Here is a 19163-nt window from a genome sequence, read left to right as displayed (position 1 = left end):
CAGCAACTATCTGAAAAACTGAAGCCAAATACTAGGTCAATGATTTTGTAAGTCATAAAACCCACTGGTGTGGTATCTGAGTGAGACATGGCTGATTTGTGAATGCACCAAGGATGTAGGGTGTCAGACACTCATGTTCACCAAATATGGACCTAGGACAGTGACTGTAAAGATGGACCTGGGAAAGTGGCTGCAAAGATTTTTGTCTCATGCTAGTGAAGATTAAGGATGAAGATTCTTGCAGGAGTCAGGTGAAGGTAAGCTTTATTAATGCAGTTTATAAAAAAAATAACATGTTAAGAAAAAATGAAGAAGATACCCAAGACATAAAGTTTTAAAATAGAAGTAAAATAACCTCTTAGTGTTGGGGAAAGTGGGGTCAAGTAGGTGGCCAAGGCAAAATGGTCATGGGGCCTCTTGCGGAGAAATGAGGAAGACGGTTGTAATGTGATTATTTGGTCAATTAGAAGACACCACATTTGATGCATGTCCTGAACCAACCAGAGAGAAGATAATGGTTTGATAAGTATTGTCTGCCCAAACAAGGGTAATGAAGCCACTCCTTTGTCTATCACTGACTTTGTTAGATAGACTTTCTGTATCTCCAACTTTTGACATTTTGTACTAGTTATTAGTCTGCAGGTGCTGCTTTACGGTGCAGGTGTCTCAAATGCTGTTAGTTATGTTCTCTTTGTTGCCACAGCTAATAAGAAGTGGCTGCATTTGTTTATATGACAAGCTTTTATTTAAATATAATTTTTAGCAGTAACAATGCAGAAATACACAAAAGTCAATAGCTTTCAAGAAATAAGTATATTAATATAGCATAAAATATACATTTATTTCAAATGAATACATAAAATTGGCATTTTATTTGGACTTATGATTATCTTCTAATGATTGGCTGTTTATTTTATGTAACATCCTAAGTGATTTGTTTTGATGTCTATAAAGAGAAACAATTTGATGTTCTGCTGATGGGAAAGAATATAATTTAGCAATCAGTATTCAAATTTATTTTAAATTACGTTAGTAGACATAGGGAAATATTAAAAAGAAATTAGGAATTTCTCTCCATTAGAGTTTTAGTTAGAAACACTTCATTAAATGACAACTTCAAAGTAAATAGGCAGGCAATTATGTGTCTCTACTAATCACACTAGCTGGTAAAATTGTTTCCCCACTTCTCATTTTCAGTTAGCTCCACAAAATGATGTTATCTATAAGATAATGCTTGCGACTGGAAAAAAAAATGAGGAAGGCAAATAAGCAACCTTAATTGCCAATAACATTTACATCTAGTGCATTCTAATTTACAAATCAGCTTAAAAACTTAACAGCTTCTCATATTATAAAGGAAGTTGGTTGATCCACTTTTTCATACTGATAAGTTGAAAACATAAGCACATAAGGAAACGAATGCTTGAAAATATTTAATGACTACTTTCCTCCCATTGCTTGAAATTTCTTGTTTTTATTTCAATTTCATGGATATATTCAGATTATTATGTAATCATCTGTGATTTCTTTTTGTGCTTCAAGAGAAATTAAGTTTCTTGTCTTTTTTACAGCAATGGTATTTGAATGAACAGTTAAAGAGTAAGATAAACTTCAGCAGCTAGCAGGATGTATACTGATTTTTAGGCTTACTATATTTTTTATTATTTGGTAAAAGAAAATACTAGAGTACTATCAGATTTTCTGATCATATCAGTGAAAACTAATTTATTTCCCTTTAGAAAGACAGTCAAACTGCTGTTACAAAATGACCAATATTCTGTAGAGTAGCATATCTCCATACAGCGAACCTATGTACAGATGCTTGAATACACAACCAGGGCAAGGGACAAAGAAGATATGCAGCTAAATTTTTCATATGAATTTCTCAAATCAAATTTATATTTTTGTCTATATAGAAGTTATGAAATATATGTTTATAAGTTTGTGTAAGTTTATATGAATTACACATGTAGTTCATTGGAAAGCAAAGTCATTATTGTTTTCAAACCCATCACCCAACTGTGAACCCTACAGAGTACAATGACTGGTTTGACAATATAAGCCTATTGGAGCAATAATGGTATAAATAGAAGTAACTAACCACTTTCTAAATATACAAGTTTATGCTCATGTTTTGATATATTCAAGCAAAGCAAAACAGAAAACAAAGAACCAACAAAAAGAAATGCAAAGCTTCTTATATTTCACTTTCACCTATATAAAATGGTGTTTCCATAATAAAGGAAACTGTTTGAACTTTGAATTGCACCAATCAATAGAGTAGGCTCTAAAGCACTTCTCTCTAAAAGAGAAATTATACGGTTAAGTCATATAAGATCACTTATTTTTCAAGACATACTCACCAAGCTCTTGTACATAGCTATTGTACATCAAAATGTGCATTATTTGATTATCTACATGCACATACATAAATATCATATCATAGGTGGCTAGAAAGAGTTCTGCTCATGAAGCAAGATACATTTTTCATACTGAGAAAATGGAGGATAGATAACTTAATATAGTTCTTTAAAATTATAACTTAAAATGGCCACTCAAACAATTCAACTTAAATGCTTCATTTTACACATAGGAAATCTTGTTTCAAAACTTTTCAATACTGTACCATAACTAGATATCAATTTTTAAAATACCATCATTGCTTTCTTTGCAGGATTCTTGTAAATAATACATGAATCCTGATTCATAAAGAAGTTTCCACAGAGAGCAAAATCCCTATAAACATCTGGAAACAATCCTGCTTCCTTGAGAGGGCATGAACTTGGGATAAAACATACTTGGATTAAAATTCTCTGTCTTCTTATTATGGCATTAACTCCATTGATGTTTCTCATTTTAAGACTTTAATTATTGTGATAAGACTTAGGAAATTATTCCAATACTTCATGATCAATCACCCATCTGAACGTTCATCATTTAATATATTTGTCTTGTCATTAATTACTTAATAATTTGAAATGTTTTTATAGAGTAGCTTTTCTCTTAGAATAAAGCTCAATAATGTTTTTGAATTTGAAGATGGTGTATATAGCAATACAGTGAAATAGAAATTAATACAAGAAAGAATAAGTAATAAAAACTCAACAGACATTTTACATATGAAGATGGTCATTAAAGTAATCAACTAAGATTCCTAAGTTGTACTGAATGAACAAAATTGTTGAGTGAATTTTTATTTTCTAGCTTTTGACTGAAACTGACCAACAATAAGCTAATAAATACATGAATGGAAGGTTGCTAGTGTGTTGGAAGCTAGGCCAATGCAAAGCTTTCTTCGAAGTCCTGATGTATGGAGAAGGAATGTACTTCCTTGTCTGAAACCAGGAATGTGCTTGACAAGGACAGTAATGACCTGGCGCCATGTCCTTGTGGGAGTGGATTTGGGATCCTGGGAATTCAACTCTTTCCTTCCAAAAGGCTGTGGTTATGAGTCCCAAGAACCCCGTGGGGCTAAATCTGTGATACACTTGACATGTCCTGTGTTCCCATTGTGCAACATTGCTTGGTTGGTTTCCTCTTGACTTTGTTCCATTGTATGGTTGCTCTCTGGTGACTCTGTCCAATTTCCTCCCTGAAAATTAGATGCTGTAAATTAGATGCTGCACTTCTTATATAAACTCACTTGGCATAAGCCATCAGCTTACATATGAACTTCTGATCTCAACCTTCCTATCTTATTTTCTCATCCCTAGAACTTCCCCTCATGAATGTGTCACTAAAGAACAGCTTGCTTGCCCTGGTTACTGGGGACCTTATTAAAAATCTCCTTAGAAAGATTACAGTAGGACTGCTGGTGTCTGCAATACAATCTATAAATCTGTCTGTCTGTCTGTCTGTCTGTCTATTTATCTATCTAAAATCTAAAGTCAAGGAATAAAACATGTGAATGCTTATTTTTGCTGGATATTACTAAAAAAAAATGAACAGTTGAGCCTTACCCTTGGATTAAGACAGAATGGAGAAGAGATACTTATATAAATATAGGGCAAGCTGGGCGTTGGTGGCACATGCCTTTAATCCCAGCACTAGGGAGGCAGAGGCAGGTGGATCTCTGTGAGTTCAAGGCCAACCTGGTCTCCAGAGTGAGTGCCAGGATGAGCTCCAAAGCTACACAGAGAAACCCTGTCTCAAAAAACCAAAAACAACAACAAAAAAAAAAAAGAAAAAGAAATTGGGCCTTGGAAATGAGAGAACCTCATTCTCTTTGGAATTTGCTTACATCTTCAAGAGAATGATACAATCTCTGCAAGGCATGGCATTGGGACTTCTGGTCCAATGTACTTATTAATCCAAGAGCAGGAAGTACTTGGGGGACACATCATCTTCCTTTGATAGGAAGATTTTGTGAGATAAAGAACACAAACATTGGAGTCCGGAACATTTTACAATGCCTGCACTGGTAATGATAACTCCATGGCTCTTTGTTTCTGCCTTTGAGCAGTGGCTTGCTGGTCTCTGCTAATCAGATTGGAACTAAAACTTAACCCCAGATGTCAGATTCCCATTCATAAGACATCTTTTCCTTAGAATTTGTAATTGGAATAATGAGAATAATTTCTTATTTCTGAGTTACCAAATCTTGTATGTACCTACAGACACAGCCTCATACGGACACGAAAAAAGGGAAGAAACTGAGAGAAGAGGGGGTAAGATGGAATATACTCAGCAAAAGCATGGCGAGCTGTTTCAGTTTAAAAATGATTATATTTCCTGGTGGGTATATTTCTTCTTTTGTATGTAAGCTATCAGCATCAAGAATTATGCAAAAAGGGGAGAACATTTGATTATCTTATTCAGGGCACTAGTTACTGAAGATCTGTCTATCATGTTTTTTTCAATCCTTGATTGCTAAGCCATTTATTTCATCATGGATTTCAAAGAAACAGTTCCATTCCTTGTGTATAAGGTTCAAGTAATGCTATAATATTATTTTGTATCTTGGAGGGCAGCATTCCAATATTATAATAGTTCTCCAACTAGCCCCACAACTAGGTCTAGGAGAGGTCATCTCAGCCTGCATTATATCTGCCTGATGGGACTCATAATAGACTGCTGACTCATATGCACCTCACTTATTTTGCAGGAAAAATAATGAGTTTCTCAGAGAGAAGCAATACTGCATTTGAACACTGTAATAAGGAATAAGGCACAGAATAGTAACACTGGAAGGATCTTGGTGGTGTAGGCAGGTATATCCGTATCCAGAACAAGTCTATGTTGCAATAAAGAACCTTCAATCCTCCACAGGCAGGGATTCTATGTAATCAAAATCTACAAGGTGTTCGGTCAATCCGCTAAATAATAGTAATGCATTATAAATTTGGCTTTAGCTCATGATGCTGGTAGGTACGTGGTACAACAACTTATGTTCAGATGAGGACTGTCTTTGAGATGTGGGCCCTAACTTTAGTAACCTTGCCACTTTGGTTACTTTTTCCAGAAATTATAGGAGAAGTTTGAGAGATACTCTACAAAATTGAGGGCATCATCAGCTAGATTCTTTTAAGAGTTCCTTATGCAACAGGGGCTTGTGCTGAGCAGTGGGAGTTGCTTTTACCAACTACTAAGAATTTGGACTTACCAAGAGTTAAGATTCGGGATAAGGGAGATGGAACAAAGCAAGAAGAGAATACATAGGTATAGAGGTACGTGTACATGCATGTGTCCTCTGCCACTGGACACTGAAAACCCCTTCGTTTACTTCATTTGAAACTGGAGCACTGTACTGATGTTATGATTTGGTGGATCAGATAGCAGCTCATTTGATGGAGGTCAGATTGGTCACATAAACAGCATGCTGTTCTAGGTCAGGTATTTGATCTCCACCAGAGCCCAGGGACATACCTAGGAGCTGATTTTCAAAATGTCAATATGTCAGTTGTGTAATGGTCAATTGTGTAACAAAAGCCTTGTTGTAATAAGACAAAGAAAAGCCAGAAGAGCTTCCAGAAGTCTGTCTCTCAGCTCACGTTTCTTTTCATCTGCCTTTCCAACTGGCCTATCAGTGTTGCTCTTTACGGCCGATACTTTAGAGCAGAGTTGAATTTGTTGAGTCTTTAGGCCCTAGAACGAAAATGCTTTACTTATGTCATACCTATACCAGCCTCAGAAACATATCTTGCTCCAGTATTCTTTTTCTCCTACCGTATAACAAATTTTATAAAATTATGAAGGCATAAAATAAAAATTATTATCATGTCGTTCTATAATTTGAAAACATAAGATGACTGTTACTGAGCTAAAACCAAGTTGTCTTGGAACTACTTTGTTTTCTACAAGCCTCAGTTGAGAGTCCATTTCCTCATCTGTGCTGGTTAAGAGGCTGACCTCCTTTCCTGTCCTGTGTGAACTCCTGGTTTTCCTGTCTTCAACCACAGGCATGCAGGCACACTGTATCTCTTTAATTCTCTCTGGGGTTTTTATCATCCTCTCTTGTTTGGAGGAACAGAATCCAGTTTCAACAATCCACACATTAGACTGGGCCTATCTGTAGAATGCAGACAGACATCCAAACTTGAAGTCCTTAACTGTATTTGTAAAATTCACGACATTTACAAGTAGTGTAACATATTCATAGATTCTCTGGAATGTGGCGCTCTGAATAGCCATTATCATGTCTGGTGTCAAAGCCACCTGTTAGGTGACCCGCTGCATTTTGTTCTCTGAAGGGCACATTGCCTTCTAGATCTGCAGCTGGTCATTAAATATTGTATCATAAAGATACAGACAAAGCAGCTTTAATCCTGTAGCATTTCTAGAGCCACCTGAAGATGCAGTTCTGAATTTTCATGCGTATTTCATATCCACACACTGAGAATACAGACCACCACCTCCTGCTTATCAGGTCTTATTAGAATGAGGCCATAGAAACACTAGGCTAGTATGACATCATTTGTGGTGATGCAATGGTGGAGAGCCCTGAATATTAGACTATGGCACAAGTTTAGAAACCAGATAGTTTCAAAGCAAAAGAATGAAGATTCACCTCTGCCAAGGTGGTTAATAACCACAGTTGTGTTCGGAGGACATTGACCTGTCAGATTAAAGTTTGGGTACTGAATAAGAGCAGCTATGACCATGCTCTCAAAATATTAGCTGCAACTCCCGCTTCCCACAGTTTACAGTTCAAATGGTTTGCTAATCTGTATGATCCAGCCTTTCATAAACCAAAAAGGCATGATATAAAGATGTTTCTTTAAAGAACCTGATAACTGTTAAAGCAGGGGGCAGGGTCTTGGCCATGCCCCAATATAATGTGTCAGACTGTCAATTCCCCATGGGAGCCCTTACCTGTTGGGGGGAGTGGATGGGGAGTGGGCTTGGGGGGAAACCAAGGGGACAGGAGGAGGGTTGGGAGGGAAAACTTTTGTGGAATGAAAAATGAAATTAATTTTATACTTAAAAAATTTTTAAAGAAAATAAAATAATATTTAAAAGCCCTGTAAAATAGTTCCATCTTTGTCCTGAAATAATCCTTGAAGGTTTTCCATCATGGAGCTTTTGAATACAAATTTTTGTTTCTTTAGTATCAAAAATTCATGTTGTGTCATTGCAAGACTGGATCCTAGAACACACTTCTAACCATGTGGCAGAGAGAAACACAGCTTACAAACCACATTAGCAAGCCTTCTGGGGGTGATTTACAATTTAATGAAAGGAGTTTTTATTGCTTTGTTTTTCCTTATTTTTCATGTTAGGGATTAGTCTTAGGACCTTGTGCATGGCATGCTATCGCTTTTACCACTGATTTTCATCCCTAGTCTCAAATAGTTCTCATTCTTAAATTGAATGTATTGATTTACTAAATTTGATGGAACTTATTTTAGAAAAATGTTACCCAGCTAGACATTCCTAATGAGTAGCTGCCAACAAAGTTTTGTAAATAAAACGAACACAGTTTTGGCAAGATGATGCCTTAGTACCCAACTACTATCTATTTGTAAAAAAAAAATTAATTTATTACATGTACTTTATCTAAATACATCTTGAATATGTGCAAATATAATTATATGCATACTCATTTTCCTCAATATATTCTTATACTATTATATGTGAATAGATGCAAACCATAGCATGCAAAAAAAAAAAAAGAAGAAGAAGAAGAAGAACATGATACCAGAGGAGAAAACACGAGCCTGCCCTGCACCATTAAGAGTGAGCAGGAGAAGAAGATTCACACACCTGCCCGGGGCACAGAGGAGACGGTGGGGTATGGGAGAAACAGAATGGTTCATGTCCTGTGGAGAGAGGCAGATCTGAAGAGGCGAAAGCTCTCAGGACTGGGCTGAGGTGGGTGGCGCTTGCCATGTGGGGCCATGGCGATGTTCAGGCCTGGACTGCTGCTGCCAAGGGCCATGTCTGGTCCCTTGTCACAGCTGCTGTCCATGTTGATGTCAATGGCTCCTGACACCACTGAAAGCTGAGAGGTTAGGGATGCACAGAAGCAGCCCCACCCCTCACTGGCTACAACACTAGGGTGAACTGGTCCTGCCCTTCACCAGCTGCAGCACTCCTCCGAGCAGATCCTGTACCTCACCTGGGCAGAATGACAGAGAGGAACCTGTTGGCAGGGGCACAGGTGACTACGGAAGGTCTGGCCAAGCCACTCGACTGCCATATGGTGAATGTGGGAGGGAGAGATGCCCCTCCACCACCCCTCACTACCTTCGGAGGATGAGACAGCTGGCCCTGAGGTCATGAAAATAGGAGAGCTGGCCTGACATCTCATAGGCTACAATACTAGAAAGAGCAGGCCTTGCACCTCACCCTCACAACACAGTAGAGAGGGTGAGCCATCCCCTATATCATGAGTCTGAGAGATCCGGCCCCATCCCTTATCTGCCATATACAGGAGAACTCCCACCATCTCTTGCTGGCAGGTGAATAGGGTGAGCTAGCTGGGGTAGTGCTGGTGGTGAAGATGAGGGAAAACTGACAAGGCAACCAAGCCAGCAAGCACCCAGGCCCAGAACCAGGGCATTGAGTTGGCTCACCCCTACATCCATCCCATCCATCCCATCTTCTGCAGCATGTGAAGGAGCAGGTCCTTCAGACCCACAGCTGCAGGATCTCCACACACAGGGCAACAACAGGATATTCAAGAGGAGTCCCAGTGAGGGACCAGCATCGATAGGATAGCAGAAGCTAGAGGCCTTGAACCAGACTGACTCATTGCAAGTAGTGATATATAACTGAAGGTGTGTACTGTGTGACTCACCGTGTCTCAATACAGCTTCCATGATGAGATATTTTTTTCTTTTATCTTTTATTTTGGTTTGTTGTGGCAGGTGGGGGGGTTATTGCAGGGGCAAAATGTGGATTGGGGGGCTGGGGAAATGAATAGGATTGAGATGTATGATGTGAAATCCACAGAGAATAACTGAAGGAAAGAAATGAAGAGAGGGAGGAAAGAAGGAAGGAAGGGAGGAAGAACCTGGATTTATTTTTCCAATTTAAAACAAAACAAAATTATCATGGATTTATACCAGATAAGCATCAGGAGTTGTATGTCCCTATTAAAATTACAAGAACAAATGTGAGGCCGCTTCTCTGGGGAAACTATATCAACTCTACCCTTAGAGACTTGGGAAGGATAGTTCTATAGTTTATCTGGACCCAACTCTAGTGGTTTAGCACCATGTCTTTATCATATGACTTCAATGCTCTTTTTAGCAGATAGATGCATAAAATTCCCAGAACAAAAGTAGAAACTGTTATGTTTCCTATATTTAACATTTTTTGATTTCCAAATTTAAGTTTGTGTCACCTACTTTTTAACATATTAATGTAGCCTGTATTTGAGCACACTGATTCTCTCTTGCGTTTGATGCATTCTGCTAATGCTGCCTTCTATTGCACTTTTAAATCAGCTAAGTATATTTTTTAGTCCAAGGATTTCTGTTTGGTTTTCACATTTTTGTCTCTATCAATCAAGTTGAAATCTTGTATTGTTGAAATTACTTTGTGATGTTTCCTTGATTCCCACCAAGTTTCTTGGCACATAATACCCATGTTATGTGCTCTGATCACTTAGCACATACATTTCTTTCTGCTTGATTCTGACAGGTTATTTTGATACTTAGCTGAGATCATCACTTCCTGAAAGTTCCTGAAGCTTGGTTTTTAGGCAGCTGAACCTTTGAAATATTAGATATTTGCTGTAGTATTAGTAATCTGGATTTATTATTCCATCTTTGCTGAAATGTTATACAACCCATAATTTTCCGAACCTGCTTCTTTCTTTTCATCACTAGAGGGAGATATAAGCCCAGGTTTTCAGTAAAATTGACAGAAGGGTTAACACTCTTCTAGCACTAGAGAGAGATCCAACCCCAGCTTTGTCCCAAGTCCATAATGGTTATATTACTTATCTTAGTTCTTAGGATACCTAAAAACTTAAACTTTCTGCAAAAGTATCTTTGAGTTATGGAAATAACAGACTCAGGATATGATGATGTATCTGTGGCTACTAAGGCTGTTAAGACTGCCATACCCAGAGTTCACAGACATTCCACAACACTAGGGTAGAGCCAAATGTTGCCTTCTGCCCAAAACTATTACAAGCAATCTCAGGCCAATGCTATTGGCCCTTGACAAAATGAGACCATGAGTCTCTGCATGGCATTGTTACTTCTTGGAGCTCTATTGGCGAGTACTGGCCTGAAAACATGGTGGTATGTTACCACTCTGACTTTGCATTTCAATAAAAAAAATTCTATGCTAGCTACTTTGCTCATCCCTAGAGAAAGGAGTCTGGCTATATACTATATTTTCCAATGCTGGGGTGCTGTTGATGATCCCTGAACCTTTGACCAACATTCCAAAATCTATGTCTGTGAGTATTTGCCCAGGGACCCCACTCTTGGAGTTGTGCTTCAAATCCTCATAGTGGAGATGGTATGAGGTGTTTTGTTTAGACTTGTATTTAATATATTTTTTTCAATAAACAAGAAGTTTGCCTCTCTAATCTCTGTGGAATTGTGGCACTGTGGTAGTTTGAATGTAATTTGCTCCCATAGGCTCATAGGGAATGACACTATTGGGAAGCATGGCATTGTTGGAGGAAGTGCATCACTGTGGAGGTGGGCTTTGAGGTCTCCTATGTTCAAGATATCACCCAGTATCTCAGTTTACTTCTACTCCTTGCAGGATCAAGATGTAGCCCCTTCTCCACTCTCTGCTCCTTCTTCAGAAACCATGTCTGCTTGCACACTGCCCTGTACTGCCATGATGATAATGGACTAAACCTCTGAAACTGAAAGCCACCAAATTAATTGTTTACCTTTATATGAGTTACTGTGGTCCTGGGTGTCTTTTCACAGCAATAGAAACACTAACTAAGACAGAAGTTGGTACCATAGACTGTGGTGTTACTGTGATAGGTCTGACCATGTTCTTATTTGGAGCAATTTGGATTTTTGTCATTTCAGGTTAGGAAAGCAGTGGGATAGTTTAAGCACTGTCTAGTGGGCTATGCTAACAAAAGTATGGAAGAAAGTGATGCGGAGAATAATTAGAATTGTGAGGGGCTGGATCAAAAGGTTTCAGAAGAAAAGAATTTCAGTATGTTGCCTAAAGGTCTTTCTTGTGATATTTTGGTGAATAAAAATGGCCGCTATTTTTGCCCATGCCCCAAAAGTCTGCCTGAGGCTAAAATAAAGAGATTTGAAATAATTTACTGGCAAAGGAAATCTCAAAACAGCCTAGTATAGACTCTGTTGTGTAATTACTAGTGTTCATGCTTATAAAGATTTATAATCAAAAGGCACAAGCTGAGCAAGGAAAAATACAAAATGTAATATTTGAGGAGAAAAGGAGCACCAGAAAGTGGAATGGAGCTAAATTCTGTGTTCAAGGAGATAAACAGATTAAGAAATGGAATGAAGTAGTAACCCCAGGGCAAGATTCCACCCAGCTGTGTTTCCAGCTTCTGAAAGGGAATTAAGGAAAAGCCTAGAGCCAGGTGTGATGTGAATACCTAAAATCCCAGCATTTGGAAAGCAGAGACATGCCAGCATACAGGCAGACATGATGCTGGAGTAGGAGCTACATCTCTGTTGGCAACTTTCTGAATTACTTTATATCATAATAGGAACAAAATGGAAAAAATCCTCCAGCATGCAGAACCATGAATATCTGAGATTTCCCTGTGCTGCTAACCTCAACCACCACCTCATCCAAGGTGCTAATCAGAAAATTGGTGTTTTATAATACCTGGAGCTTTTGCCTACCTTTTGCATTGCACTTGCTCTTCCTTCCACATGGGATAACCTTTCTTACCTTCTGTTCTTCATTTAGATTTGCATGTGGAGACTGTCAGATCTGACTTTTCTGTAAAGTTGGCTGGTGTGTGATCCTACATTGCTTAACTTCTGACTTCAGAACATCGGCTTTTCCCAGGTTCCTCTCATGGAAGATCATGTCTGTCTTGTTCAATAGCATTTGGTATTAACTTAAAGAATCAGAAGAAAATAGCATTTTAGATTATTTGTTATCCTAGAAAATAATGGTTCTCATTAACTAAGTAATGATTCTTTTTCAGTTTAATTATTTTTTAAAGTGATAATAATCAGAATGAAATTCTGTCCTCACCCACTAAGAATATTGAATAAATCAATAAAGGTATCAAATTAAATAAGACATAAAGTCTAGAATCAATATGCAGAAATTGACTTTGGTATGAAAAGCTGAGCACAAAATTGAAAAAAATAATATACAGTAGTAAATTAGATGTGGTCAAAGATTTTAGGTTTTGGGAGGTAGCTCAGTAGTAAGGTTGCTTGGCTAACATATTCAAGACACTAGCTTCTATCCGCTGCACTAAACAAAGTTTTTAAAATGTACTTGGGGCTATAACAGAGTGAGTTATTGCCCAGTGACACTTTTCCTATGTTATTTGTTCTTCATGTTTTAGGAAAAACATGTTAAAATTATCATTGGCTTCATTAAATTTTTGTTTTGTTTAATATATTGGCCATATATTCCAAGTGTATACTAGGTAAGGAATCAAAAATTCAATGCCTTACTAGTTTAACATTATGATAGATAAGTTTGTCTGATTCCAAAGCCTTTGCTAATGTCTTCTAGTATCTGATGACTTTCTTTTCTATTTATTAAACACTTGTTGCATGCCAAACTCAAAAATCTGAATACAGAACAGCAACAGAATATAACACAGAATACATTTCAGTATGCTTCAGAATATTTTCCTGCTCTGTGAAAATACGTGGATTTTGGTTAATTTTATTGATGCTTGTACTTTCAGTATTGCTATCTTAAATTACTATCCTTTCTTCTAGGAGGCAAAATTTCTTGTGGGGAATCACCTAAGAAACTAACTGAACACTTGATAAAGAACAATTCTGTTACTGAGGAGATGGGAGAGTCCAGGGGGAAGCTGGATGGTGTGGGGAAAGAGTAAGAAAGCTTGGGGGAGGTACAAGGAGAGGTTTAAACAGGATTGATATCAAACAACCTGAGCAGAATATATTCATGTGCTTCAAATACTAACATTGACCCAAGTTTCAACTTCAGATTGTGGGAGAGGCCGCTCCTATAACCAGTTTTTCTTCACCTTGATCCCTCCATGCTTCATCAAAAATAGACATCTAGTTCTCATCCTTGGCCTGTTGCCCTTCACTCCCAAACATCTGTGCTTTCATGCAGCCACCACTGTGATTCTAGCAAAGGCAGCTGGCTGTGTTTTGTTTGCTTTTGTATCGTGGTTATTTTGTACTTTTTCAACCATGGTACTAAAAACTATGACAATTTTTCTATTAAAAAGTCATACCTTCCTAAAAATTTAGGGAAAGAAAATACTAATTTGTGCCAAAATTATCCAGTGAGTCTAGTAAAACTGCCAGTTTTGTGTTGTCTTTAATGAAAGTAAACAAATACATCAAGACAAAACTTGCCATTAATTTAATATGATAATTAAAGAGTATTATTAAAGAGTATGCCTTATTGTAGAATTAGCCTCCTATAGTTACCCTAATGCTGGACAACTTATGGATTATTTGTTCCTTTTCAGTGGAATTTCTCACTCATACAAGTAACAATCGCATGGTAGCTTCAGATAAAAATACATTGCAACTCCCCAGGAGGTTTTGCTAAGTTCAAGTAGAACTTAACTGTAATGTAGAAATGGCAAATTTCCTACCAGGTTTCTACTTTTTTAGTAAAGGGTCCACATACATTCTTTAAAAAATTGTGGATGAAAGCTTCAAGAATCATTTATAGACTTTGAGATATATTCATTCTCCCAAGCGCCAAGGAATTGGTGAAGAGTTCTGTATCAGTACATGGTCTACTCAGGCTGTTAATGGAATCATTTTCCTATAATATCTAAACTTAATTTCAGACCACATTGCAAATAATAAGGATGTATATTCTTCTCACATACTTCTAAGAGATCCTGGAGACTATGCTTATATGTTTGGCTCATTACTTTTCAGCTCTCATTTTGAATTTTTGTTGTTGTTGCTTTGGCTGGCTTCATATTGATTATTCTGGCCATGTCTTTGTTACCACATATTTTCTTTCAGCCTTTCAGGTCCACTTATTCTCAGTGTATAAACACAGAAACTTTATTGTACAAATCTAGAAAAAGATGGAGCCATTAGAATAGTAGTTGAAGCCTTGAATATGAAGAAAATGCAAATCAAATCTGATACTCCATCTTAACACCTGTCATAAAGGCTAAGATCAAAAACACAACTCATGCAGGACAGGATGTGGATCAAGGGGAACACTCCTTGCTGGTGGAGTGCAAACTTGTACAGCCACTTTGGAAATCAATATGGCAGTTTCTCAGAAAACCTGGAATAAATCTACCTCAAGACACTTGCTCAACTATGTTCATGGCAGCTTTATTTGTAATAGCTAGAACCTGGAAACAACCTTGATGGCCCTCAGCTGGAAAATGGATAAAGAAAACATGGTATATTTACATAATGGTATATAACTCAGCTATTAAGAACAATGACATCAGCCGGGCATTGGTGGCTCACGCCTTTAATCCCAGCACTCAGGAGGCAGAGGCAGGTGGATCTCTGTGACTTTGAGGCCAGCCTGGTCTTCAGAGCGAGCGCCAGGATAGGCTCCAAAGCTACACAGAGAAACCCTGTCTCAAAAAACCAAAAAAAAAAAAAAATGAAACAATGACATCATGAAATTTGAAGGCAAATAAATGGAAATAGAAAAAAAAAATCATCCTGAGTGAGGTAACGCAGACCCAGAAAAACAAACATGGTATGTACTTACTTATATGGAGATATCAGCTGCAAAGTAAAGGATAGTCATGCTGCAATCCCCAGACCCAGAGAAGCTAGGTGATAAGGAGGACTCAGGAGAGGACACATGGATCTCCATGGGAAGGCGACATAGAATAGATTTTTCAGGTGAACTTGGGACAGACAGGGATAGAACAGAAGGGATCAGGAGGGAGTGGGTGGGAGGGACTGAGGGAGAAAGTACTGGATGAGATAACTGGAATTGTGGTGGATGGCATTTGAGGAGTTTGATGTAGAAACTTAGTTCAGTGGAAATTCCCTGGAATCTATGAGCGTGACCTGTAAAGGTAACTTTCTACCAGCTGCCAGAGACCCTGTGCCATGCTAGGGCTCCGGAAACAACAGTCTTATGTTAGTTACAATGCTGCTTCCCAAAGACTAGGATCTCTCATTTGCTAGCTCTGTCCTAAGTATCAACCATAACCATTAATCTATATATTTTATAAAGACTTATCTTACCAAGGACACTGGCTGCATGAGTTCTCTCTTGCCTGGATCACATGGTGACTCTGGTCTTTACTACATTTCCCAGAATCCTCCTTCTCTCCTAGTCCCACCTATCTTGCTTCCCTATTGGCCAACAGTGTTTATTCATTAACCAATAAGAGAGACATATACACAGAAGGACTTCCCCAATCGGTGACCCTAGTGAACTCTCCTAGTCATTGGAGCTATGGAGCCTGAACCAGCCGTCTTCCATAACCAGGTAAGGCTCCCTGCAGTGGGACCAAGACATCAACTCAGCCACAAAACCTTCAACATACAATCTGTCCTGCCTCCAATATGTGCTGGGGTAATGATGATGTAGAACTTGTGGGGGTGGCCAACCAATGACTGGTCTAACTTGAGGCATGGGCCAGAGAGAGAACCATGCCTGACACTGCCTGGATGGCCTTACCAGAGGCAGACCATCCCAGAGACCCAAGATAGAACCAAACAGGACTAGGGAAAAAGTCAATGAAATTAATCCTAATAATATTCTGCTATGCTTATAGACTGGTGCCTCGCCCAGGTGTCACCAGAGGGGCATTATCCAGCAGCTGATAGAAACAGACACACAATCCATCCCCCAGCCAACACAAGGCAGAGACAGGGCAAACCCTGTAGTGGTGAAGGATTGTAGGAGCCGGAGGAGTCAAGGACACCATGAGAACATGCTCCACAGAATTAATTAAGCAAGCAGGGTTCACAGGAGGTCACAGAGACATGAATAGACAAACATGGTCTCTGTAAGGCTATGAGCTAAGTCCTCTGCATACAACTTATGGTTGTATAGCTTGGTGTTCTTGTTAGCAATGGTAGTGTGGTGTATCTCTGACTTTTTTTTTTTTTTTTTTTTTTTGCCTGTTCTTGGGACCCTTCACCTTCTTCTACCCAGTTGCCTTGTCCAGACTTGATACTAGGTTTGCACCTAGTATTACTATAACCTGTCATGCTGTGTTTGGTGAATATTTCTGGGTGGCCTGTTTTTTATTTTAATTTATTTTTTAAGGGAAAGGAGTTGATCTGGAGAAGAGAGGAGGTGGGGGAGGGGCTAGAAGGGGTGCAGGGGAGGGGAATCAGAACATGGACTAAGAAGCCACCCTTCCTGAGTTTACTTACTACACATCATCATACAGAATTTAACAAAATGACGAGTTTTCTTCAGGCTTCATCTGTACAAAGGTTGTTTGGAGGGGAAATACTCCACACTGTGTTTGACAAGTTCTTTTGTCCAGTTCACAATCACTATTCTTTTTCCCTGACCATTCATCTCTTCAACTCCTACTTCAGCCAACTTAACACAAACCAGAAAAAGTCGAGGCAGAAAGACAAAAGAAAAACAGCCAAACAAACTTACCAAAAAAGAAAAAACAACAATATAAAACACACAACAGCATCCTGTCTTTGGACTTACCTATTCAAAGCTGAGGTTATCTTTCCACACCAGTAAGAACAAATGGAAAGGTCATTATAGAAAGCAGTTCATTATGTTTATCTGAGGCATCACATTCAAATTCTGCCTTAGCTTTTGCTTTTCATATTGAAAGAAATGACATTTAATTAAAAGAGTCATTTTGCTGGAGCTAGAAAGATGACCCGGGCTTAAGAGTGTGTGCAGCTCTTGCAGAGGACCAGAATTTGGTTCCCAGCATGCAGTTTGGGCTACTCACAATGGCCTGTCACTCCAGTTCCAGGAGATCCTATGTCCTCTTCTGATGTCAATGGGTACCAGCTCACCTGTGTTTGTACACACACACATACACACACACACACACACACACACACACACACACACACACACACACACACAGAGCAAATACAAAACTAAAACTATGTTTAAATAAAAACAAACAAATAAAAAGTCGTTTTGCTACCTAACACGAATTATGTAATATCACTACAATAGAAATTTCTGGACTATTTTTGTCTTGATATACTTTTCTAGCCATAATGAATACAGTATTTTCTTCTTCCTAACTAAGAATACACCCGAAGTGATGTAGAGACAGATGCAGAATGGTGAATGCAGAGTGTTGAGCGATCCAGAATCTGTTTTGCTTCACACATTTGCAAAGCTCCAGCTCTGTGGAATTCTCAACACTGCCTGTTCATTAGAATCATCTGAGGAGCTATTAAAACTCCCAATGTGCGGGCTCTAGGCCAGACCTATAAATCAAACCTCTGAGACTGTAACCCTGCATCAGTAGTTTTCAAAGCTCCCCAGGTGATTCCTCTGTGAAGCCAAGTTTGAGAATGGCTGGGCTTCGGAACACTGGAGTCCATACAAGCATGGCTGGGTAGTGGCCAGCAATTTTTTTGGTATTGTCAACAGTACTTAAGAAATCATGCCAAGAGTCATTTGAGGATGGGAACGTCAGAGAGCTTGCCCATCCAAGTTCCTTTGGGAGAGTAAGAATTATTCCTTATGGAAGGAATATCATCACTGAAGTCCATGAAGAAAATAAGACTTAAGGAAGCTCTCAAAAATGAGGGAGTAGGTGTTGGGGAATGGACAGAAAATAATTGCAATTTGCTTTCAACTAAATCTCCTTCTCTTAACTGTGAAAAAATTTGAATAAACATAATGTTGGTTTTTTAGTGTTTTTTTTTTGGGGGGGGCAGTCACAGTCATATGATCCTAGAAACTAATTCTGTAAGAGGCCATCTTTCCCAAATTGTTCCTTGATTCGCTTTGTAATGATATGAAATAAAAATTTGTCACATAAATAGGATTCTCTTGTAGCCGAATTCAACATTGCCCTTTTTCCAATGAGCATTATAAGTAACACTTACCAATTTTATATGTTAGAAATAGAAAGAAATGAAATTATAATGATTATTCCTCTTTTGTAATAGTCTACAGTACTATAGACATTCACCAAACTTTTCTCTAAATATGATCTTTTCTAAAACTTGGGCACTCTTCATAAATATATAGTGAGTTCATATTGATGTTCTCAAAGATAGTCTCTTAATCCTAGTTTTGTAACTTCCCATTAGGACAAAACTAAAGAGAGTAGACAGATTAATTTATCATAGTCTAAGGCTCACTACCTGTATATAAAACTGTGAACTAAACCATTGGGAAGCAGGGTTGCTCTCACATTTTATTATGAATATGAAGTGAAAAAAAATGTTAACAGTGGGAAGAATACTTCTTGTGAAGGATTTTATTCAATCTTGTCAGTCAATGTTTGTTTAAGGAGGCGGAGTTTGACTAAATATACACAAATGAGAGAATTGTTGAGATTCTGTAGGGATAGACAGAACACAGTGGCAAAGATTTATGTGGATGGCAGGCAGAGAAGAGAGTAAGCAAGCAATTTTAATTGGTCTGTCTGACCAAAGAAGAGTTGGAAAGGATATTGA

The 19163-nt window shown here is 38.3% G+C and overlaps 1 long non-coding RNA gene across 2 annotated transcripts; it reads right to left on the bottom strand.

Moving 5' to 3' along the window:
- Window positions 1-768: 768 nt before the first annotated feature.
- On the bottom strand, window positions 769-15843 carry LOC103163238. Of its 2 annotated transcripts, none has more exons than XR_003484797.1 (3): window positions 15771-15843; window positions 12252-12443; window positions 769-3592 (listed from the first exon to the last, which is right to left on the bottom strand). It is a non-coding gene; the product is annotated as an uncharacterized LOC103163238 (long non-coding RNA). The 2 variants fall into 2 exon arrangements; XR_003484798.2 differs by having other exon boundaries at window positions 12252-12447; window positions 15771-15808.
- Between the last annotated feature and the right edge of the window lie 3320 nt (window positions 15844-19163).

Source organism: Cricetulus griseus, chromosome 4, assembly GCF_003668045.3.
Source record: "Cricetulus griseus strain 17A/GY chromosome 4, alternate assembly CriGri-PICRH-1.0, whole genome shotgun sequence".
NCBI lineage: Eukaryota > Metazoa > Chordata > Mammalia > Rodentia > Cricetidae > Cricetulus > Cricetulus griseus.
Note: the sequence above shows the minus strand (reverse complement) of the source record. Positions and strands in the feature narration are given on the sequence as shown.